At 39.0% G+C, this 23,032-nt stretch overlaps 1 protein-coding gene across 2 annotated transcripts in view; it reads right to left on the bottom strand.

The window, feature by feature from the left end:
* kank3 (KN motif and ankyrin repeat domains 3) overlaps positions 1 to 21,658 on the bottom strand; it is a 38,412-nt gene extending 16,754 nt beyond the window's left edge. The window contains exon 1 of one of the 2 annotated variants that reach the window (XM_018667486.2): positions 21,577 to 21,658. The gene's annotated coding sequence lies outside the window, so the exon portion shown is untranslated. Of the gene's footprint in view, positions 1 to 18,463; positions 18,576 to 21,576 lie in introns of those variants that run through there. The other variant, XM_018667485.2, reaches the window with a different exon arrangement.
* Between the last annotated feature and the right edge of the window lie 1,374 nt (positions 21,659 to 23,032).

The raw sequence follows: 23,032 nt of genomic DNA, 5'->3' as shown, positions 1-23,032 counted from the left end.
TGATTGATTTTGAACTTGGCAGGTGTATTTCTGAGGATTCAATGAAGTGCAGAGTCGAATGTGAAGTTTTTTGGATGAGCAGTTCTCAAGAAAGCCTTGAACGTGGAACTACGCCATGAGGGCAATGCAGCGCCTGGAGAACCAACAAAGCAAGCTAGGTCAACCCCTACCGACATGCACATTTTGATCAGAAATGCTAGAGATTTGGAAATAATCATACTCAAACCCATTTTCATGCACCTGTGTACCATCTATTACTGTTTTCCACTGGAGTTCAGGTGACATCTTCTAAACCTGGCCAACACTGTTAGAATAAAATTAACTCAGAAAACTAAAAACAAGGCACCTTAACTGGTCTTTCTTCTCCACCAAGCTGACTGAAGTGAGAACACAATGTGGACCAGCTGAGAAAAAGAAGGACAGTTTAGGTTTTAGGCCATAACTTACTAAAAAGTCTGGATTAAAACAACAGTCAAGTGCCCATATGAATATTTGAAACAGGGTTCAATTGCTGTAATCATTCATTCACTGGTGTAAAAAGTTTATCTGAAGCTTAGCTGAGGTTTCAGCAGCCTGAGTTCGTCAAGTCATGTCTTGCACAGTTTTCACAAATTCCTTCTTTTTGTCAGGGTAACATTTTATGATAAAGAAGAAATAAAGAAGGAATTTTATTCTTAAAAGCCTGTTTCTTCAAAAGATATCTATCTAACTCGATTTGAGTAACTCCGAGTTCTGACACCTAACGTTAACTTCAGATAAACTTTAGAATACATTTTCATCGTCACTCATAGTTTGACATTTCAAGCACATTAGGATAAAGTGGTCAGATTGAAAAAGACGAATCAATACACCAAACAAAACCAGTTCCAGTGTTGATATGAGCACCTGACTATTATTTTAAGACTTTACAAGTTGTGAACCCTGTCGTCACAGGTTCAGCTTTTGTTTCCACTGTTGTCCTTTTCTCTGTCGATTCTGGAACAAAATTTTGGCTCCGCTCATGAAGGTGGTACTGAATCCAAACAGCACAATTAATAAAACAGGATGTGTGTTCGAGTATACAGGTAATACTCTGACGCAAAAACACAGTGGAAACACAAGGAAGAACGCAGCAGCAAAGCCTCACAGGTTCCTAAAAGTTCATGTTATGGGGTATGCTGACTGATATTTTTAGAGATGAATTCCTGATTTAATCACTCTAGAGTGACGGTATCTACAGCATTATTTTAATAAAACAGCACTGCAAACTTTTATTAGACGACTGTCCGTCAGTTTCTCAGTCAGTCATCCACAGCAGCATTGAAACGCCATGAAAAGCGATTTAAAAAACAGACACAAAGATGGCAGCTGCACGAGGCGCATGCAGCATAAACTGCAGTGTTTTTTTTACAACCAGTAATTTATAAAATGCTGAGATGTATTTACTTTTCATCCCAACACTCATCTCTCCTCTCTCTGCTCTGCTCTTCATCCTCCTTTCATTCTTCATTTCTTTTTTCTTTCCCCTCATCGATTCCCCTCCACATCTCCTCCTCTCTCGTCTCTCCCCTCCTCTCCTCACATGACTCTCATTCCTCCTCACACCCTCTTCTTTTCTCACCCCCCACTGACACACACACACACACACACACTCTTCCCTCAGCTCCTCTCAAGTGTTGCTGTTTTTCTCTCTGATTTGATGACAGGCAGCAAATTACAGAGAAGCTGCATTCCTTCTCTCTACACCCCAAGTCCTGACCAGCTGAGAGTCTCACTCACACACACACAATGACAAAAACACATGTAAAAACTTGCAGATCCTGCATAAACACACAACATGTGAGCATATATACTCACACATACACAACATCCACAAATCTGATTGTACTTAAAAGGTCCCATATTTTACTCACTTCTCCAGTGTTTTAATTGAAGTTTTGATATCTATAAAAAGATATATTTGTGGTTTTAAGCATTAAAAAACCTCTCAATATAAAATATAGTTATAATTGCCTTTCACGCTTCTCTCTGGAGCTCTAACAAGAACAAGGTGTTTTGTGTCTCAGAGTCTCTCTTCTGATTGGCCAATTGTTTTCTGAGTGGCACACGACCAGGCCACCCACAGGTAAGGGATTATAGCCAAGTTGAAGTTTATGGTGACAGCCACTCTCTGGTATTTAAGAAAAGAAACTTTAGCCACTGTTCTCAAATGTTACTGTCTCTGGGAAGGCTGTGCAATGATATACAGGGCTTTACATTTTTTGTTTTGTAGCTTGCTAGCTTAAAAAAAAAGGTTGGACGGTGGGTTCTGGTGGGTCACGCTGGGAGCATAGCTGAAGGTGGAGACTGTATCGTCTATAGTCCTGATTATAAAGCTGAAACACAGTTTTAGTTTTATAATCAAAAAGACATGGAAATTTCACTTTTTATGAACCTTTAAGCATGTGACTACACACACAAACACACAGTCACATGATGCCACAGTCAAAAACGATGTTCAGAGCTACAAATTTTCAGTGAACTGATTTTGGGCATACCTCTTTAATTCAGTAAACATTTAACTGGATTCTATTGTGAGCAGATAAACTGCATTGTTCTCACCAAACAGCCGTAGATATCGGTGTTTCCACGACTGCAAATTGAGTTCACATGACATTCCTGATTCAGATTTAACGCAACATGACAATCACAACTGCAGCAGACTCACACCCAACACCGCAGTCACATTTCATTACATTACAGGCGGTGCAGTGAGAGCAGTCATACAGTAACCTTCAACTTCTGCCAACGTTATCAGACACCAGGAGCAGAAAATAAAGCCAGTGCTCTGAGGAACCAAGTGGAAATAAGACTCAGATAATATGATAACAACACATCATAGTTTGTTACAAATCAACTGTTTGTGCATTTTCATTGGTTCAGGTTTAATTCAGTGTCACTTCATGCCAGGGTGTTGTGTAATACTTCATTTTATGGGTGTGTGATTACTGAATCATTTTTTAAGAAACTCCCAAGAAGTTTTCCAGAACAGAACTACCATATCTAATTTAGTATTACAGAAAAAGTAGAAACAAACTTTTACTCTGCCAGTTAATTGATTTCAGTTGACTTCCAGAGCAATTAGAGTCTTTTGGTCCATACACAGCAGATCAACTCATCATGAAAAAATCTGTAAAATAATCTGTACCCGAGCATGAAGTCCAACAAATAAGGAAAATAAAGTTTCCACTCATAAATTAATAATGAATGAAAGAAAATTTCCATGTGTTGTCCTTAAAGGACATTCTGATTTCCCTATAAGCAGTAAATAAAATTATTAGGAAATTATGGACCAATGAGGTAAATAAAGAAGAATCACAGAAATGCCAAGATCTGGCTGTAAAGGTTGTAAACAAGACGATTTATTCAGACTGCCGACATCACTGTACTTGGAATCAAGTGAAAGTGACGGTAGGTCAGTGTTAAAACTGCTCGTGTTTCTTTCCCCACTGGACTAATGTTTGGCAACATCATCATGTTCTCCGACTGCAACAGGAACTATGAAACCAAAGGAATTAAACTAGTCACTAACTTTGTTTTTTGAATTTCCGCTGCATTTGAAAACCCTGATGGTGGATTAAAAGATGACTGTGGGCATTTGAAACCATTTCCACAACATGGGGAAACAGTGACACAGAGTCATCCTCTGGTTTTTGCTGTTGTGCGACTCTGATGTTTGAGTTGGATGAACAAATAGGAGACTGAAAACTTCCATGAAGCTATTAATAAATAAGATTAGATTTCTCTCATTCAATCTCCAGCTCACTGAACTGCCCCTTTCTCTCTCTGGTTAAAAACCAATCCAGAAGAAAACAATTTAACTTTCATTATCATGTCAAAAAGTGATTAAAAATCCACACCAAAATTTAGCTGGTTCCTCTCTGGCCCATCCCTCCATCAACATTAGTACAAACTGGTTCAGTTAATTTTGTGTAATCCTGCTGACAAAAAACACACCAACACACACCGGTTGCACCCAATACATCCTTGTTATATGAATGAAGTGATGCACAAACTGAAGCATCCACGGCATCCCCACCACTAAAGTTAATAAACATTTGGAAAGTACCGTACTAACCCCCGGAGCACTTGAGATTATCTTACAAGAAGCTAATTTAGTCGCTGGTTTCCAGTTGAAACACAGGTTTAAGTGCCTTAAAGGTAGTCTGGGAAAGTTCTTGTGGCAGAAACACCCTATTGATGAGTATTATATTACTGTTATTATCAGTTATGTTCTGAGCAGATCAGGGTTTAAGAGGTCAGAGCTTCAAACCAAACGAACACCTCACTTTACCTTCAAAACACAGCGCTGCACACTTGACTAAGATTCAATGAACTTGACCTATAGCTGACGAGTTAGAGCAGGCAGATGTGGGAGCAACACACGCATTTATTTCTTTAAAAATAACTAACATGGATCAGTACTTCAATGATAAAAAGTGTTTCCTAACAAGTATCATTTACAGAACAATTTGTCTTTGATTCGGTTTTTTCCCCTCTGGGTTCAGTAGGAACATGTGACGAGTCGCCCCAGAGCAGAAGCTGTTAATGAAGACGAGAACATTGGATCGTCCTGCGTTCACAGTCCGCTTTGTGGAAGAGGAAATGTTGGTTCGAGGCTTAGGGCCATGTTTTGAAACAGTGACCTCATCCCCCAATGCCACCCTGTTCCCAAGAAAAGAAGAGCAGGGAAGCCAGAGAGAGAGAGAGAGACACACACACACACACACACACACACACACACACACACACACACACACACACAATCTGATTGACAAGGAGGGGAGGGAGCAAATGCCAACATCCTCTCTCTCACTGACAGCAACTTTTACTATCCGACTGCTTTACATGAGAAAAACCCCCATTCAGAAATCTGGACACACACAGAAACAGAGATGCAAACACAGGCTTGCACCCCTACATGCATACCATGCACACAAACACACTGGGATTGCTATACTTGTGGGGACCATCACCGTTTCAATTTGTCTGCTGACCAACTTGTAACAAAATTCTTATTGGACAATGCAACTTAAATATGATTTATTTCTCTCCTGTGATTCAAATATTTTTAGATTCAGCATGACTTAAACTTTATGTCCAAAAATCTGCCCAGAAACCACAGAAAGCAGAGGCTCCTTATGATTTCAGAACTTGTCTGAGAATAATCAAGCTTTTACGTTTTCCTCATTATCAGAGAAACCCAGTGATGGTTGTCAGTACATCCACTGGTACATTGTAATCAGGGACTGCTAATAGTTAATTCTGCATATTTTTAAGGGCATTATGTAATTTTATTTTGAAGAAAATTAAAGGCTGTTGGATCTAGAAGAAATGTTAATACCTTTAAGCGCTTTAATGTTTTAAAGCAACATTGGTATTTATCTGAAGAATCATGGAGGATCTAGTCAAAGAAAGAATCTAATTCCAAACTTTGTGAATCTAAATTTAATCAGGAGATTGATGTCAATATCCAAACCTTTTGTTTTGAGATTGTCTTCCCACTTCCAAGGTCAAGAACAAACTCTGGGTCGCAGCTTTCAAGCCAACACTGAATACAATTTACTGACATCCATGTAAACTCCCTGCTGATGAAGATCATGTGATATTATCAACAGAACAGCTTTTACATTTACTTTGAGGGGAGACTGTTGTGTAACTGATGTTCCCAAGGTCAAGCACGAACCTTGAACCTGAACTCATCTCCGAGCAAACGTCGTTTTTCCACAACTTTTAACTTTCATCCCAGTTACTCATAATCCTGAACTTAATCAGCTGTGGAGGCGAGGAGAAGATCTCTTTCATGTCTTTATCCTCACAAGGACATTTAGGCCTCATAGACACAAAAACACGCATGCACACGCACACACACACACACACACACACACACACACACAGAAGGGCCTCTCTGCTGCTCGGATAAATCTGCAGTTTCCTGAAGGGAAGCCCACTACTCCCCCAATAAATCCCCCCTCATCACCACACACACACACACACACACTCACACACACACTCACCCCTCCATGCCCCTGTGGGAGACCTCCCATTGTCTCCCAGTAGGAACTGAGGGAGGGGGGAGGGGAGAGGAGGGGGGGGTCCTGCCAGGAAGCCCATCAGGCCGACCTGAAAGCTGCTTCCTGAAGGCAGCAGGAAAACACCGGAGAGAAGACAAGAGCTGAACAAATACAACCAGTGTGACACCAACACACACACGCTGCCGCATCCTGCAGCCGACAACAGCACCACGGTCGACATCACATGATGCATCACACTGAGGTTAGATAACGTGTTATCACTTTTGGCGAGGACTCAAGTGTTCAAGTGTTTGTGTGCGGTAAATCTCACACATGTGGTAACACTCTGTCACCTCCACACACACACACAGAGGACTCCTGCCTCCAGATGCCATCTCCACTGCCTTCATCATAAATCACACACCGACGTCACATCACTAACAATCAAGTGTGTCCCACTGTATGGAGGAAAAAAAGAAATAAATTTTTTATCGCAGTCAGGTTGACTTCAAACATCACATGCGTCCTGCCTCCCCTCCCTCTTCCTTCCAGATTCTCCAGCAAACACAATCAGGCACATTCAAACTCCACAATGAGGCATTATGCCTCTTTGGTGGCGACGCTGTTTGTCGAAAAGTTTTGTGAGGCCTCGTTGTTTCTCTCCACTCAAAGCCCCCCCGCCCTCCCGTGCTCCCTGCCTTTTCCCGACTGTGTCCAGGTTCAAAATGTCACAAAGTGAATTCAATAAAGTCGCTGGGGAAGTCCAACACTTGGAGAGTTTCAGGATGAAGAGGCCGTGTCTGGCAGTGGAGGCTCGGGCTCAAAGCTTCTAACAGAGGACAAAGAGAGGCCACTGTCAATGGACACAGACACCCAGAGACAACTTTTACAGAAAAAATCCCACCACTCTTCTCAGATCTCCTCAAGTCTGAGACATTAAACACATCTGAGGAGTGGTGTCATGATAAATTACTGTCTACTACACTCCAAAAAATAAATCAAAAACAGGATACTAGTGTCAGTGTAAATGCACATAGCCACTATTTTCCATTTTGTTCGAGTCAACTAAATCTGCACTGTTAATCCAGTTGGCAACTCTGCCCAGTGACAAGATCCCAGGTTGGTTTCTTGTGCAGCGCTTGTGCACACTCCATCTTATGCTCACTCATCAACAAGGTACTTAAAATTCATTACTTGAGGCAAAAAACATGCTCCCACTCAGAAACAGTCAAACCACTCTCTTTTAGCAGAGGACCACAGACTCTCATTACAACTGCTTGACACTGAGCTGAAAACCACCCAACAGCACGCTGGCAGTCACAGTTCAATGTACAAGACAGAGCTTACAGCACTGAGCAGACGTTTTAGACACTTTAGATGTTTAGATTCTTCCATCAGGAAGGCGTCTGACTGGTCCTAAATTCATTCTGCAGCTTCGCAAGGACCTCAAATAAACTATCTTTAGCAACTACAAGAACTAGAGATTTGAAGAAATTTCCTTAATCGATCATCTGGAAAATTAACAATTATCACTTAATCATTATTACGCTACTAAAGAAAGTGTGTTTTTCTTCAATGAAATCTTTATTCCAAGAGGAAAGACTTAATGTTGAACTAAGAAAGCAAAACAGAAAATCGTATCAAATGTTTATGTTGTATATAAATGTAATATTAGGTTGTTTAGTGAAGACAATGTAGCTTGTATGAATCTAAAAGGCACCCGGCTGAGAGCGAGTAAGTAACTACTAGCCTACTGATATTTTTTATTGAGAAAGACAAGCATGTCAACATGTCAACATGTTCAGTGGTGAGACAGTGAGTCCAGCGGCTGAAAACACCTGCTTGTTTACCTTCAATTTCTATGGCAGCACAGTTTTCTCTGTTAAATTTTAATCGCACCTCCTGCTGGTTGCTCTGCAGTAGATAGTCTCCCCCTCCACAGAGCCCTGATCTGAACATCATGGAGTCAGTCTGCGATTACATGAAGAGACAGAAGAAGATGCTGAGAACAAGCGACATAAAAAACTGTATCCAGGAGAACTGGTGCTGTTTTAAAGGTAAAAGATGGTCACAGCAAATACTGACATGATTCAGGTTTACTGAGCTTTTTATGAAATTAGCTGATAAATAAAAACATCTCATGGCATCACTGTTGAAAGCATCTTCACTTTTCTTTCAGCAGCTAAACCTTACTGCTTAAGACAAACAAGAACAACAGGCTCAGTCATTCTACACTCATCAAGCTGAAAGTGCTTACAAACCACTACAAAGTATTTTTGTGTGGATTTTCTCCACGAGGATGAAAGGAGCCCGAAACAACAATTTGCTTTTTGTTGGGGGGGAAAAAAACGGCACCGCGGTTTTTCATCCAGTAAAGACTCAAACACGGAAAACCACAGAACCAAAGACCTGACTGGACATGAGTGAATTCTTGGAAAAGCAACATTATACGTTTCTTTCTGGAAACAATGATGCTGGCGTCAAGTTTGCAGCCTAGAAAGCTTCAGATTTTGAGTTTGTACGCAGTCAGCTGAGGCAGTCCCATGCCTGCCAGCTAGCTGCCTGCCCCTCCCTGAAACAAAGCAGGGCTCACAAATCGAGTTCCCCCTCTCAATTAGCCAGTTTCCAGCTCTGATGTCACGTTGCATTTTGGACCAAACACACCTTGTTTTCCCTCTGTGGTGAAACACTCACACACACACAAACTCTCCAGGCTTGTTTCCCCCCCAACATGTCAGACCAAACCTTAGTAGAAGTTCAGCTTGTTTTCTCTGAACTTTAATAATTTGTCTCTCTCTTTTCTCTCATTTCCTTTTCCTCTAATCGCATCAGCTCTTCGTGTTTTCCAGCCAAGCAAATAACAAAAATAAACCAGCCTAAGGCGTCTGAAAGTTCCTGTAAGTTGACCTAGATATCTGGTCTGCAGATTTGTGTTTAAGACGAGACTGTGACCCATTTGTCTTCTTCACAACAGTAGCAACTGGGGCCTCCAGATGTTTGATTCTCCTAACTACAGAACAAGACCAGATGTCAGCCTCTGCTGTTTTCTGCCCAGAAACAACTGAAATATGTGTCAGTTATCATGTTATTTCCTTCGCTGGTGGAAATTATACCAGTTCAGCTTCTCTTTGATGAGGAGGGTCGGGGTAATGACAAGGCAGATGGTGTACGTAGGTCTATGAAACGCTTTGAAACGTCTTCCAAAAAGCTCCCTAAGAACACACCTTCATCACCATAGAGCTGCTCCTCTGGAAAAATACATGTTTGTGGGCTCTAATTCAGTTTTCCATAATGTAGTGATTCAGTTAGCTTCTGAGATTCAGGCCGGTCATTACTCCTGTACTCGCAGTGAGATGCAATTTGCCGTCTGCCAGGCATTACGAAACTCAATTGAACACACCCGATGCCCTGCGGTCGACTCAGAGACAATCCACTGGGTGATTTCACCCAAATTGCAGACTCTTTTCATAAAATTTGGCTTTTATTCAGCTCTACTTTTGTTTCCTTGACTGTTACATTATTTATTGAATTTAGTCTAACAATTTTACCTCTGCTCAGTATTTTGATGCTTTTGAAGTTGTAACTATTTTACCCAGAAATAACAGCTTCAAAATGATTAAATTGTGCCTCCTTCATTCCCACTCCACGCCCCAAACACCTGCTCTTGCACCATGTTAACTTTGGTGAACAAGTGTGTAACGTTTTATGGCGCTACATCACACACAGAAGCTAGCTTGGTGAGTCTCTTTCATTAATTGTCCCCTTCAATGAATTTTGTGTTTGTGACAGAACCACTGACAAGTTTAGTTTTCTGTACATGAGCTGTTAGCTTGTGGGGGTAAATGGCCCCTGGTACCCATGACCGCTCAGACTCTGGGGCCCAACAGAGTTTAATGCATCAGGGCCCTGTAATTCCCTCTTGTGGCTGCAGAGGCTGCTGTTGCCTCTGCTCAGGAAAGTTACATAGTGTTGCTTTAATGCTTTATATATCAGTTATAAGTCATTATTAAGAACAATTTTTAGGTTGCCTAGTTATGTAAAATTAATGTGGTTGGTGTTTTTCCTCATCAGCATGACATGTTTGTCATTTTAGCTTTTTAACTCTCCAGTAAGCGATTTCACCTCTGACTTAATGAAAAAAAGCAGCAGGAAAAGTCTGAATGTAATCTGCTGATTACATTCTTGATTAATTGTTTGTTTGTTTTGTCCATAAAATGTCAGAAAGTAGTGGAAAAGGCCTGTTTTTTTCCTCTAAAGACCAACAGACCTATATAGCAAAATATTCAGTTTAGTATCATGTACAACAGAGAAATGCATCAGATCCTCACATTTTTTTTCATGAAACATGAGTTTAAAAATTAATAACAATTAATTAATCAAGTAATTTTCTTTCAATCAACTAACTAATTGTTGCAGCTCTAATTAATTTATAATACATGCTCATAGCCAAAAGTTATTCTAATTAATGGTTTAAAACTGATCTGTTAAGAAGTAGTAATTGCGTCAACCATATCAACCATAATATTAGTTCTAACTTAGAAAGTAGCACCATTGTTTTTATGTTAAAATGCTTTACAATGTGACCAATATACATAAATTAAAACATAAAGAGTATAAAAACAAGAAAGATGAGATCAAAAGGTAAAAGAATAGGAAAGGTAGAGAAAGTGAAATAAAACAGGATGTAAAAAACTGTTCTCAGCTGCAGTGTGAGCTGAACATGACAGTGTTGTTCTGCCCTCATATATGACTTCATAGGACAGGGGTGCTTTTCCACAGTGCTAAACACAACATTTGTTCCATTATGAGCCGGTGAACAGAGGTGACCTCTGTGCTGCCGATGGGAAACCAGGCTCCTGTCTAGAGTTTGAAAGTGCAGTTCAAGGCCTCGCTTTCGCTTCGCCCTCAGAGACATTTCTCAGGCATTAGATTCAAAAGCAGAAACAGCATCAGACGATTTCAAGGGACGTCAGCGGCAGAGAAAGTCTGAATACAACCACAAGACTTTCATTGTTTGATCCAAAATTGAAAGTTGGGTTCATCACAGTGACATGCAGTGTTTCCAAAACTGGCTGTGGTTTGGTTCTTTCAGAGAGAGGCTGGTCAGTTTTGGCAGAGCAGGAATCTGATCTTTTTGGTGCTCAGGCCACAAGAGTCAAAACCCAGTCTGCCACTTTCACAAGTTCACCAGTCAAAAGGTCTTTTAAGGTCAATTATTGCAACCTATAAATGAAGCTTGGTTCGTTAAGTGTCAGGTTGAATAAACAAATTCACGAGACGCTGCCAGACTCAAGCAGTGTTATATGGTTATTTTGGCGTTTTCCCACCCTGATGTTAGTGCACAGAGTTTGATTAGTGTCTCTTTCCCAAGCCCTGCCATGTACTTGAGTTAACGTGGGTATTTTTAGCCCCGTGTTTTTCATTTAGTGTTTCTCAGGCAGGGGAGATAGCAGGAGGAGGAGCATCTGATTGGACCACAGCGGTAGACCTCCGCTGATGGTCACATAAATTCTTACTGTAGTCCCATTTTGTTTTCCTACTTGTTTTACATTTATGAGAAGCACCGATTGTTTGGAGGGTGAATGTGGCGTCAAGTTAATGAGCGTTAACCCTCCACAAACAACAGACCAAGAGACTTTAAAAAGCTAAATTTTAAAGGATAAATTTTGGTTAAATTAAAAACACATCAATGAGATACACATATGTTTCTTGATTGCGATAAACTTGGATTCTGTAGTTTATTTTGAGTCACACATGCACCATCCTGCTGCCATAAAGACTCTAGACCATCAAATGTGTCTTAATCCGCAGTTGAAAATAGTCCCTGAGAAAAATACTGTTTACTCCCATTTGAGTAACAAATGCTAAAGCCTTCAGGGCCCAGTTGTTTTAGGAGACTGCTGAGCCTTTTTAAAAAAAATAAAAGTATGTATTTGTGTCCTGTTTTTAAAGATTTCTTCATCTCCACTGGGGCTGAGGGCCACAGAAGTATCGATAGAGAAACTAACGCACTGTTGGTTTTGGTCTTTTCATGTAAGATTTGTCACAGAATAATCAGCAGCCTTATCCTTTAATAACCTTTTCATTCTTTACTTAATTCTTCATTATGCTGCACCACCCCCACGTAAAGAATGTGTCCTCAGCCTCACAGTTCAAGATAAGGAAACCAGAGCCTGCAGCAAACACTGACTGTAGATGCATTCAGCGAGACGACCTTTGGCTAATTTTCCTTTCCCATTACAGCAATCAGTAGATTCAACTATAGAGCACAAGGGAGGTCTGTTATCTTGAGATCACAACTTAATACTTCATTCATTATCTCCAAATCTATTTTCTTCTGATCACCACTTACCCTAATGTCATTATCTTAAAATAACTAACTGTTATTCTCAGATACTTGTATTTATTTTCTTAAAAGGTCATTATTACAAGCTGTCCCAAACTATTAAGCCATTTTTTCATCAAGATCACAACAGAAATATCAAATTAATTTTTGCACGATAATTGGATCCAATGTGACTGCCGAGTCTGTGCCAATCTAATAGCTGAACTGAATTAGACAATGTCAAAAGGAAAGATCACACTAGATTTAATTTATTCAGAAGCCAAGAGGAATGACCTGATAAAAAAAAGAGAAACATGGACAGACAACCAAATTCAGCGTGATTAAAATTAACGGTGGTTGAGTTATATTTCTGCAAAAACATGAATCTGACTTCTTGAAAGGATTTCAAACTGTCTGATTTCCCCACATAATGAAAACTCAATCTGGGGAAAAATTTAATATAAAGGTCCAAAAGTTGTTTGATTGAGGTAAATAACTCATGATCCTGAGTCTATTGGAGCAAATAAAATTATGAGCAACAGAGGCGCTCCTGATTCCTGCAAATGTCAAATTGTCTCCCAACTTCAGCGACAGTACAACTACACAAGCATGTTCTCACCCACAACTGTCTTTGTTTTACGACTAAATATTTGTGCAGTTCCTATCATTACATCCTGCAGTGTACAGCTGTCCTATATTGTGATGCCTGCATACTTCCTGTCAAGTTTGTAGCCAAATCCAAAGTCATTGTTTTACAATAATTGAACATAGTCTCTGTTACAAAAAACAATAAACTATGACTGATCAAGTGTTGTTCTACCTTGTAAAAACTAGGACTGCACGTAGACAACTCTCAGCTGCCTCTCTCAAACACACTGAGCTGAACTTCTGAAGAGCTTCTCCTTCTTTCAGGGGCAATTTGGGAAGCCACTCCAATCAGGGAATCTGGCATGAAGCAGAAACTGGCAATTTCCATTTTCAAAGCCTGGATGCCTGCTAATTATGATGAAAGCCTCCAGCTATCAGGTTTCACACAGGGCCTGACACTTTAAACTAATTGTTGCCTCCGAAAAAGAAATCCTTGAAGTTTAAAAAGGTAAACAAACCACTGTGACTTTCATAAAGCAGAGAATGGAAAGATATTTAAACCTTTGAAAAGCTGTCCTGGAATTAATGTTGTGATTGCAATCAGTATATATCTGCTCAGTGCTTTTATAAAACATAAAACGCAGTTTGGCCTCAAGGTTTCTCTCAAACTAATGAACAGCTCTGCCTTTGAGTGGAAATGTTAAAGCTTCACACAGAAACTTTAAGATGTAGATTTTTTTATTCCACACATTCTTCTTTCTCATCAAAAACAGTTGGCTACATTACCCACAATGCAACTTGACTTCTGATGGTTTGGTTGGAGATTTGAGTGCGTCATACTAAGGCAGATGGGGAAGGAAAAACATTCACACATTACTCCTTAATGCTAGTTTAAATTAGTTTCTTTTGTCGTGTTATGTATTTGCAGCAGTACAGCTCCTATAAAATGACCTGAACCAATTGCATTTGTGTTGATGTTATGATCACTAAGCAGGAGATATCATCAGAGTTAGAAATTCCCAATATCTCAGACTCAGAATTACAAGTTTATCCAACCAATGCTGCAGTTTATCAGACTGCACAGCTTCCCCTGGAGCTACAAAAGACTTTATAAAAAAAATCTTCAAATGCACTCATACTCCCTAAAACCTGTAAACAGACTTTGATGTGTTAAAATCAATAACTCAATCAGAGGTACTTCAAAACTGCTTTACAAATGAGAAAGTCAATACAAAAGAATGCAGGGAGGTGATGCCTGTGAAATTCTTACAGCACGCTCATATTCACTAACAAGGCAATGATCAAAGAAATATAGTGAAGGAGATGTACTTGAAATTATTCTGACAATATCCAAAATAACGACATCATCATCTGTAGCTTAACGCATGCCACATTCACAATGAAAAGATTTCTATGCTGATGACTGGCCAGTGTTCACATCAGAAAACTCTAAAGTTTGTTGGTCAAGTGACTGTTGAAACTACTGCGCACTAATAACATAACAACATATCTATCACATTTGGATTTAAATCACCTTGACAGACTCTGGCCTCCATATTTTCTGAATTTTCGGGCACCAAGTCAACTACATATCGAAACTCTCTGAAAAATCTGTCTCTTCCTGGTTGGAGGTTGGCCTGAAAACCATTTACAAGTCAGAATCTCATAATTACAATAACTCAGACATGACATGAACATGACTTCAAATGTGTAGGAGAAAGATGGTAAATGAGACTAAAAAATGTTTGAAAAGTTCCAAAATAACACCGAAACAGCAGCTGAAGCCCAGTACACGGTATCTTTCCGAAACCAGCTATATTGCCAATCAAAATATGTGAACTTTATTATATTTACTGTATTAAACTTGAGGCCTGACACTGGTGAGTCCAGCTTTCCCTTTACTCACTGCATCATGTCACTGCTGTGCATTGAGTAACTTGCAGTCTCGAGGTGCTAAAATTAAAACCAGTCGTAATAGCTCTAAAAATATGACAGCATGTATTTTATTAAGCAGCAGGACTCATGAGCATGAGGACAGACTCAGATTTAATTCAGTCGTAATTTAATAAACTGTCCTCAATCTGTCCCAAGGTGTAAACAGGGCAAGAATGCATGATTTGGGAAGGGAGTGTGCATGACAGAAAAAAACTAACAGTGCTAACACTCCTCTCAGACGTTGCAGAGGGGAAATGTCCAGAGTATCAGAGTGTTACACTGACCTCCTGACACCTCTAACTAAACTTACAGAGCATCTATTTTTGAGGCGACTGCAGTAAGTCAAACCCCAGGGTCCTGTTGCAGAAAGACAGTTTCCCCTGAGGGACCTCCAGAAAATTGTTAAGAGCTTCACACAAATTAAAAGGATGATTTAAGCATGACGTTCCGCTCATTACCTGCATTTTACTCCTCACTGTACAGCAGATATTCACCATTAGGGAAGTAATTGGTATTTTTTCTTTGCCTGAGTTATCTTTCAAAGACAAGATAAAGAAACATCCTTTGTGGCTATAGCCTTTTATCAAATAAGTTTATTCCACTTTCTTGTTCAGATTCTTGTCTCTCTTTATGATTATGATCATTTAACATCTTTTTCTCAAACTGTCCTAAACACTGATAAACACAGCATTTCTTACTTGAAGCCTCGTCAGGAAGTCTGAGCTCCTCACACTATGCTGGCATCCTGCAAATGGTAAGTCATTTTGTTTCAGTCACTACCCAAATGTCCATGAGAACTGGATCAGTAAATTGAGAACTTTTATTTGACTTCTGTACTGTACAACACCGGCATCAGTGCTGGTGCCAGTACTATCCAGCGGTTCGTCTAATGGTTTGTCCATCTTGTTCTCGTTCATAAACGAGACCCTACGGTACTTAAAATTCAACACCTGAGGTAGAAACATGTTCTCAAACAGAATCAGTCACACCACTATTTTCTAGCAGAGAACCATGGACTCAGAGTTAGAGGAGCTGACTCTCATTGCAACTGGTTGACACTTGGTTGAAAACCACCCAACAGCAGTGCAGTATACCCACCAGAACTAGTGCTGTGGAAAGGGTAAAGGCGGATGTTTAGATGTTTAGATTCTTATCCATCATGCAAAACCATCAGGGTGGTGTCTGATTGGTCCTAAATTAATTTTGCAGCATGACAACAACCCAAATCATACAGCCAGAGACATAAGGAACTATCATCAGCAACAAGAGGAACAGAGTCCTGCAGCGGATGGTCTGGTCCCTGCAACAATCTGATGTCAACGTCATCACTGTTTTGAAGACAAAGTTTTTACAGCACTTGGTTAACTGAAAACTATTCATGACATTATTTTTGAAAGCATCCTCACTTTATTTTCAGTGCCCTCAGCAGTACAGTACTGTACTTCATCTGCTGAACACAGAACCTCAGTCCTAAGACGACAAACCCAACAGTCCTCTGAACTTGTTGTAAATTTGCAGACATAATTAAATCATAATCAAATGCGAAGCTTCCCTTTGATCACAGACCTTCCACTCCGTCATAGCTAGAAATAATGCTGATGATGGACGATTCTGTAAAACCATGAATTACTGTTTTTTACCATTTGACACAGATATTTTAAAATTATTTTTGTTCTATAATATCTGTGCATGGCAACAACGGTACAGTCAAAGTTTAGGGAAAGATGGTGGTTATAGAAAATAAACTATGGTTTAAAAATATGGTCAAGGTTGCATAACTACACACACAGATAAAGTTAGGTTAGGAAAAGATCTCAGTTAGTGTTTCAAACAAAAAGGGACTGTAAACTGTACTAAACTGTAACCGTACTTCCTGCATTGGTACTCTGAGCCTCAGATTTGATAAGAAAGTAATTCCTAGGGATACTGTGCCAGTCCACAACACATTAAATTCAATCGTCTGGAGTGAACTGTGGGTGTTGTTAAGTTTGTGCTGCAGTATCTTCTCTCACAGCAGATGATATCACCGGTTATAAGCCTGTTATTTTTAAATCTGCAGCCTCCGTTACAGTGACACAACCAACAAGCTGCCATCAGATCCGCCAACACTGTCAAACCTCGTCAATCTGTCATGTTAAATGTATTCCAGGAGTCTCTGCTTACAGTCCTGATTTCCCGCATTTCTCAGAATCCCATTCCACCACCCCAGGGGAAGGGGAGTAACCTTATTTTAATCACACGTTTCTTCCTCCTCTAAAGCGGATTTCTCCTGCTATTAATTGCTTTTTGATACTTAAGGGGGCTTATACCAAAAGCCTGGTAAGTATTGTTTATGTTATGCATCACTGAACTATTTTCTGATATCAAACTTCACTGGAGCTCCTAGAAATATCTGGAATCAACCTTTGCCTCAAGTCGAGAAACATGACCCGCATCAGTGACACGTCCGCTGAGACCCAGCGTCACCGTGGCTGAGTCAACATCTGATCATCCATCGATGAAAAACTCTGCCCTGGGAGGCTGAGGAGGCCGAGATGATGCACAGAGTCATAACAAGACGAGAGCAGCCAGAGCCAGAGAAGGGGAGGGGGGCCTTCCACACTTATGACAATAGAGGAGGTTGGGGGGGATTTCCGTCCCATGTACTGTAACAGCCTCACCCACAACAGTATCTGAGAAAAAAGCTTTCCTCTAGATTTGCTCTTAGAGCAACTCAACAAACTTCATTTACTTTTCTAAACAGAACAGCTTTACAGGGAAAAGTAAAAAGGGAAAGAGGGAGAGAAAAGACAGCTGAACAAGCTTAATTAAGTGTAAAACCCACTGACAACAGGAAAATCAATAAAATAAAGAAAACACCAATTTTAAAAGGAGCGACAAAGACAACCAGAAAAGCACAATCCTCTATATCTCCTGAAGATGTTAAAATCTGACACTGTAGATAACAGACTACATTTTCTCTCAAGGAAAACAACTGTTTTAACACAGACAAGTGAGATTTTAAGACTTTTTTTTAAGTGAAACTGTGCAAAAGTGTTTTCAGCGATTAAAATAATTTTTCAATGTGCCAAACAGGATTGAGAAACCCCTTAAAATGCATTTTTTTTAAAAACTAGTGACAGTCACTTATTAGGTCTAGAAAAGCCTAAATACACGATGAAAAAATGTGTGGAAATTATTTTAAAAACAGAAACTACACTTTTCTATTGAGACATCAAAAGATTATGGCAACAATTATAGGACATTAAAACACTGAAGCACAAAAAACATGAACCCAATGATTTAAAGTCCTAGAAATACAGGACAAAAACACAATTTATCTTTACTGCAGCCAACAACAATCTGATTTTTAAAAAAGCGAGTCAAAAGTTTTGCGAGTCTCTCTTACAGACTCTTCAGAGACAATGACACTAGTTGTCATCAATAAGTCACTTTAACAGTTAGAGGCAGCCCCTGACTAAAAAGAAAAGGAGTGTTAATCGTTTTGTCGTTTGTTGAAAGTCAATCAGTCAGGCAATAATCAGCTAATCAATGCGCGTCGGTATCATGGGTTAATCGATCCCCGGGGCTGTTTGCTTCTTACCTTCTGGCTTCTCTCCGTGCAGTCACACTGAGACTTGTCATGACTTTCGGAGAAGGTAAGAAAAGTTTGGGAGGAGAAGAAAAAACTCCTGCCCCGCTGACTAAACCACGAGTGACAAGGTAACTAAAACTTAAAGAGCGTTTCCTGTGTTGAATTTCAAAATAAAACTGCCACGTTGAACTGAACTTTTTAATAGTGTACAAACATCATTTATGTATTCATGTATATTTATCAATTTGTTTAACAACTTTTTATCAGTAATTACACTGCATGAGTAACATATAGTGATAGTTAGACCTTTCCATTACGTTTCTCAAATTTGTGCTTTAGTTTATTGATTTTGGTCATTAAATTTTAATAATCTGATTCTGTAAAGTGTTTTTTTAAAAGTTAATACAGATTGATTTTCTTCACTATATATCTTTTATTTAACAAAATTTGTTAAATCCATAATGCCATCCTCTTATCATATTCTGTTTCACATAACAAATCATTAAACAATGTTGGAACCTCATATTTCTCATAGAAGTACATTTCCTCTATACCAGTGTATAATAAATCCATCGTTATGTGTACTTCACCATGGACAGATTATGAGACAATGGCCCCTGAGCCCAGAGATGTAAAAAGCCATCCCTCCTACAAAAGAGCCAGACCCACAGAAATGTGACATTATACATCTTTGTAGGCATAATACATCTCTTTTTACTCATTTTGTGTCAAATTCATACTCATTTAATGTCTCATTATAGTTGTTTTGTGTCTCTTTTTACTCTTTTAGTGTCTCTTTTTGGTTGATTGCTGTTTCTTTATGGTCATTTTGTATCTATTTTGAAGTGAAGTTAATTTTTATACTGAAGTGACAAATTGTTGCCTGGTAGTAGGGGAAAATATACATGGATGCATATATTACGGCATGCTCTGCAAAACAATCAGCAGTAATGCAAAGTGTATAATGGACACATGTTAAGCAATTTTAGTCCACAAGACAAACTGAAAGGCTGAATGAACACTGTTTCTGTTTCCTTTACACTCTACCAGGCTACACTCCTGCTTACCTATCAACTGTCCCACTTTCATGCTTTTATTCTGAAGGCAGAATCATGCCTGTTCCGGTCATTTCCTGCCTAACTTTGCTGTCTTTGACACAGCTGTCTAGACTGTCACCGATTGCAGCGTGAAGGAATCAATGACGGACAGCTGATTCCTCCAATGAGGAATGACATCTGGAGTGACGACAGAGGGGCGGGACTTTCATCAGTTTGGTCAAATGGCGCCAAAGTGACAGATGCCGTATTATATTTACACAGTCCTGTGCCAGTTTTGATCCACCCTCACATTATACAGTTTTTCCTGGAGCTGTGTGAGAATTATCCACAGACCTCACCCATTTATCTGATTTTATAAATCCTGTTTTGTTTTGTTTTGTTTTGTTTGTTGTGTTGTGTTGTGTTGTGTTGTGTTGTGTTGTGTTGTGTTGTGTTTTGTTTTGTTTTGTTTTGTTTTGTTTTGTTTTGTTTTGTTTTGTTTGTTTTGTTGTGTTGTGTTGTGTTGTGTTGTGTTGTGTTGTGTTGTGTTGTGTTGTGTTGTGTTGTGGTTTGGTTTGGTTTGGTTTGCCTCAAAGTCCAGAGTCTTAATATCTAATAATTATAATGACAGTTGGGTAATTTCTGCAACATAAATCAAGAGTTACTACAGAACTGTTGATTAGTTGATTGACAGAAAATTAATTTGCAATAATTTCAATAACTAATTCATAGTTTTTAATTCATTTTTTGCTGATTTTCCCAGTTTTCTATGATAGTAAATCAATCACCTTTTGCTTTTTGACTGACAACAAAGCAACGTGAGTATGTTTACTAAGGCTTCAAGGACATTTTCTACTATTTTCTGACATTTTATACATTGAACAATCAACTGATTATTAAAGAAAACAACTGTCAAATGTATTAATAATGAATGTGGGTTGCAACCTTACAGTATGTCAGATGGAATAATATTATCTTGAGGTTTTCTGTGAATTCATTAAGAGACTCAGTTAGAGACAAAGATATAATCGTTAATATGGACATTACCAGCTGAAGCCTACAGTAATAGATCCTCATAAACTGTATTATCTGGCATCCAGCAGCTGAGGGCGCTGTTGTGTTTAAGGTTGAAAACTTTCAGAGGTTTTTTTTGGAGGACACCTGAAACCTAAAAACTGTTTTATTTCATTAGAGAAAGGTAGATTTCTACTGGAGATTTCTTTTTCTTTTGATACAGGAATTAAAAGCTATTTTAATTTTATCCCAGAGGAAACAGCCCTATTTACAGGGCCTGTGTTGTCATTAAAGACAGCAAGTTTGACATAGTGAAACCAACAAATATTATACACTTTTAGTCACATTATTAGAAGAGACACAACAAATCTACAACTCAAAGACTGATCACAAATGTTGGAAGCACAAATTTTACTGCATTGTAGATGATCTGTATCATCACGGTGAGATGAGTGCAGGCTGAAATTTCACACTTGTAACATGAGAGGCTGTTATTACCGGGCTCAATGTGTAAATACAGGGTATCAGATAAATTTTAGTTTCACTTTGTCTCTCCTGCCTCCCCACCCTTACACTTTCTCTTCAGATAAGTCATAAACATCTGTAGAATAAGAAATTGCCCTCCCCTCATCCAAATCTGATCTATAAACAAAAACAAAATGATAACTGTTTTCCTGCTGCTGTAAAGTCTGACTTTCCAGCATCTGGTTTGTATCTGTTGCTCTGAGAAACATCATAAACCACCAGAGTAACTGGGAGATTTTTATTTAGTTTTAGTTTCCACTGCCTGCAGCTGTGGTTTCATTTTTACTTTTAAAGGAATTTAGTAAGGCACATATTCAGTTGATGTCCTCTAGCTCCTTAAAGTAATTATTCTAACATTTCTTTAAATAAATATAAATAAAGAGCAGAAAAAAAGAAAGAAAAAAGTCTTCAAACTACATTTTCTTCTATTTTGAGAAAGTTAAATATTAAGCATTTAAGAGTAAATATAACTTTCAAACTGAAAATCAAATTAATTCCTGAGCTTGTAAATAGCAATATGACAAGAAAAACTGAAGGTACACTTACTAGCTTTTGTCTCAGCTTTCAGTCACTTCTCATGGTCCTCCTCATCGTCTTCCATGATGAATGGTGTTTGTTTAAGGATGTCATCAACATCAGCTGCCAAAAACCACCCTTGAACAGAAAAAACTGGGTTATATTACCATCACAAAATCCACCTGCTGAAGAAGCCCATGAGATGTGGTTGAAAGCTTGGGAAGAAGGTAGTGAGCAGAACTGGGATAAAAAGGGATTGCACTGCTACATGTTGTCATGTGACTGATACACACTGTATCCACTGAAGAAGCCCATGACATGAGGTTGAAAGTTATGGAAAAAGCCGGTGGACCTTAAGTTAGATTGTTTTCTTTTTTAAAATTGATCAGGCTCAGGTAAAAGGAGATTATATAAAAACCAGTTATCACATAACTGAGCAAACTCTGTCTACTGAGGAAAATAATGAGATGTGATCATGGCGATCAGGAAAAGCTAGTAAGTGAACTTTTTTTTTGTTTATGTTTTGGACTAAATTTCTTGTCCCTTTTTTGCTGCTGTTGTTGTTTTTTGTTATTTTATTTCACTTTTTTTTTTGTCTAACTAGGATAACAACCTCAAGTTAAGTTGTTTTTTTTTTTCAATCAGACTGGGGGTTACATCAAAACCTAGTATCACATGACTAAAGCAAACACCACCTGCTGAGAAAGCCCATGACATTTGGTTGAAAGTTTAGGAAAAAGCTGGTTAATTAGTGAGTTATTTTTTTTATTTGTCAAACTAATGTAAAAAGGGGTTATACTACTACCTGTTACCACGTGACAGAAGCTCACTCCATCCACTCTAACTCCATCCACTGAGGAAGCCCATGAGATGTGATTGATTGAAAAAACTTGCACCTTCAAATATTGTTTTTTTTTTTTTTTTTTTTTTGTTTGTTTGTTTGTTTGCTTGCTTGCTTGCTTGCTTGTTGCTGTGGTTTTGATTTGTTTTGTTTTGGTCAAACTAAGTTAAAAAGGTGTTATATTACCACCTATTATCACATGACTGAAGCTAACTCCTTAGTGACGTGAGACTGGAAGCTTCAGAAAAATCTAGAAAGTGGCCCTTGAGTTTATCTTTTTATCATTATTTTGTTTTGTTTTTTTGTCAAACTAGATCATATTGTTTCACCAGAATCTCTAATCCTCTGGTTAATCTGGTTTGACTTTTTCACTGCCTCTGGCACTGCAGTGTGTTTTATGTGTGCAGGCTTTCACTCTGCAGCGGTGTCGGGCAGGAAGCCCCGCCTCTCCTGTGACCAAAGGGAACAATGCAGGGTCTGGCAGGTCGATGAGACCCAGCAGGAACAACAGGACATTCGTGTATAAATGATTTAATGATCAACGTGACACTGCCAGAACACCACAAACCAGTAACAAATCCAGGAAAGGAACAGTGATGGGTTCAACAGTTTAAAACTCTCTGGGGTCAAAACGTCCCTCACTGG

This window comes from Lates calcarifer, linkage group LG17, assembly GCF_001640805.2.
Source record: "Lates calcarifer isolate ASB-BC8 linkage group LG17, TLL_Latcal_v3, whole genome shotgun sequence".
Lineage (NCBI taxonomy): Eukaryota > Metazoa > Chordata > Actinopteri > Centropomidae > Lates > Lates calcarifer.
The sequence above is the reverse complement of the archived record's forward strand: the minus strand, read 5'-3'. Positions and strand labels throughout refer to the sequence as shown.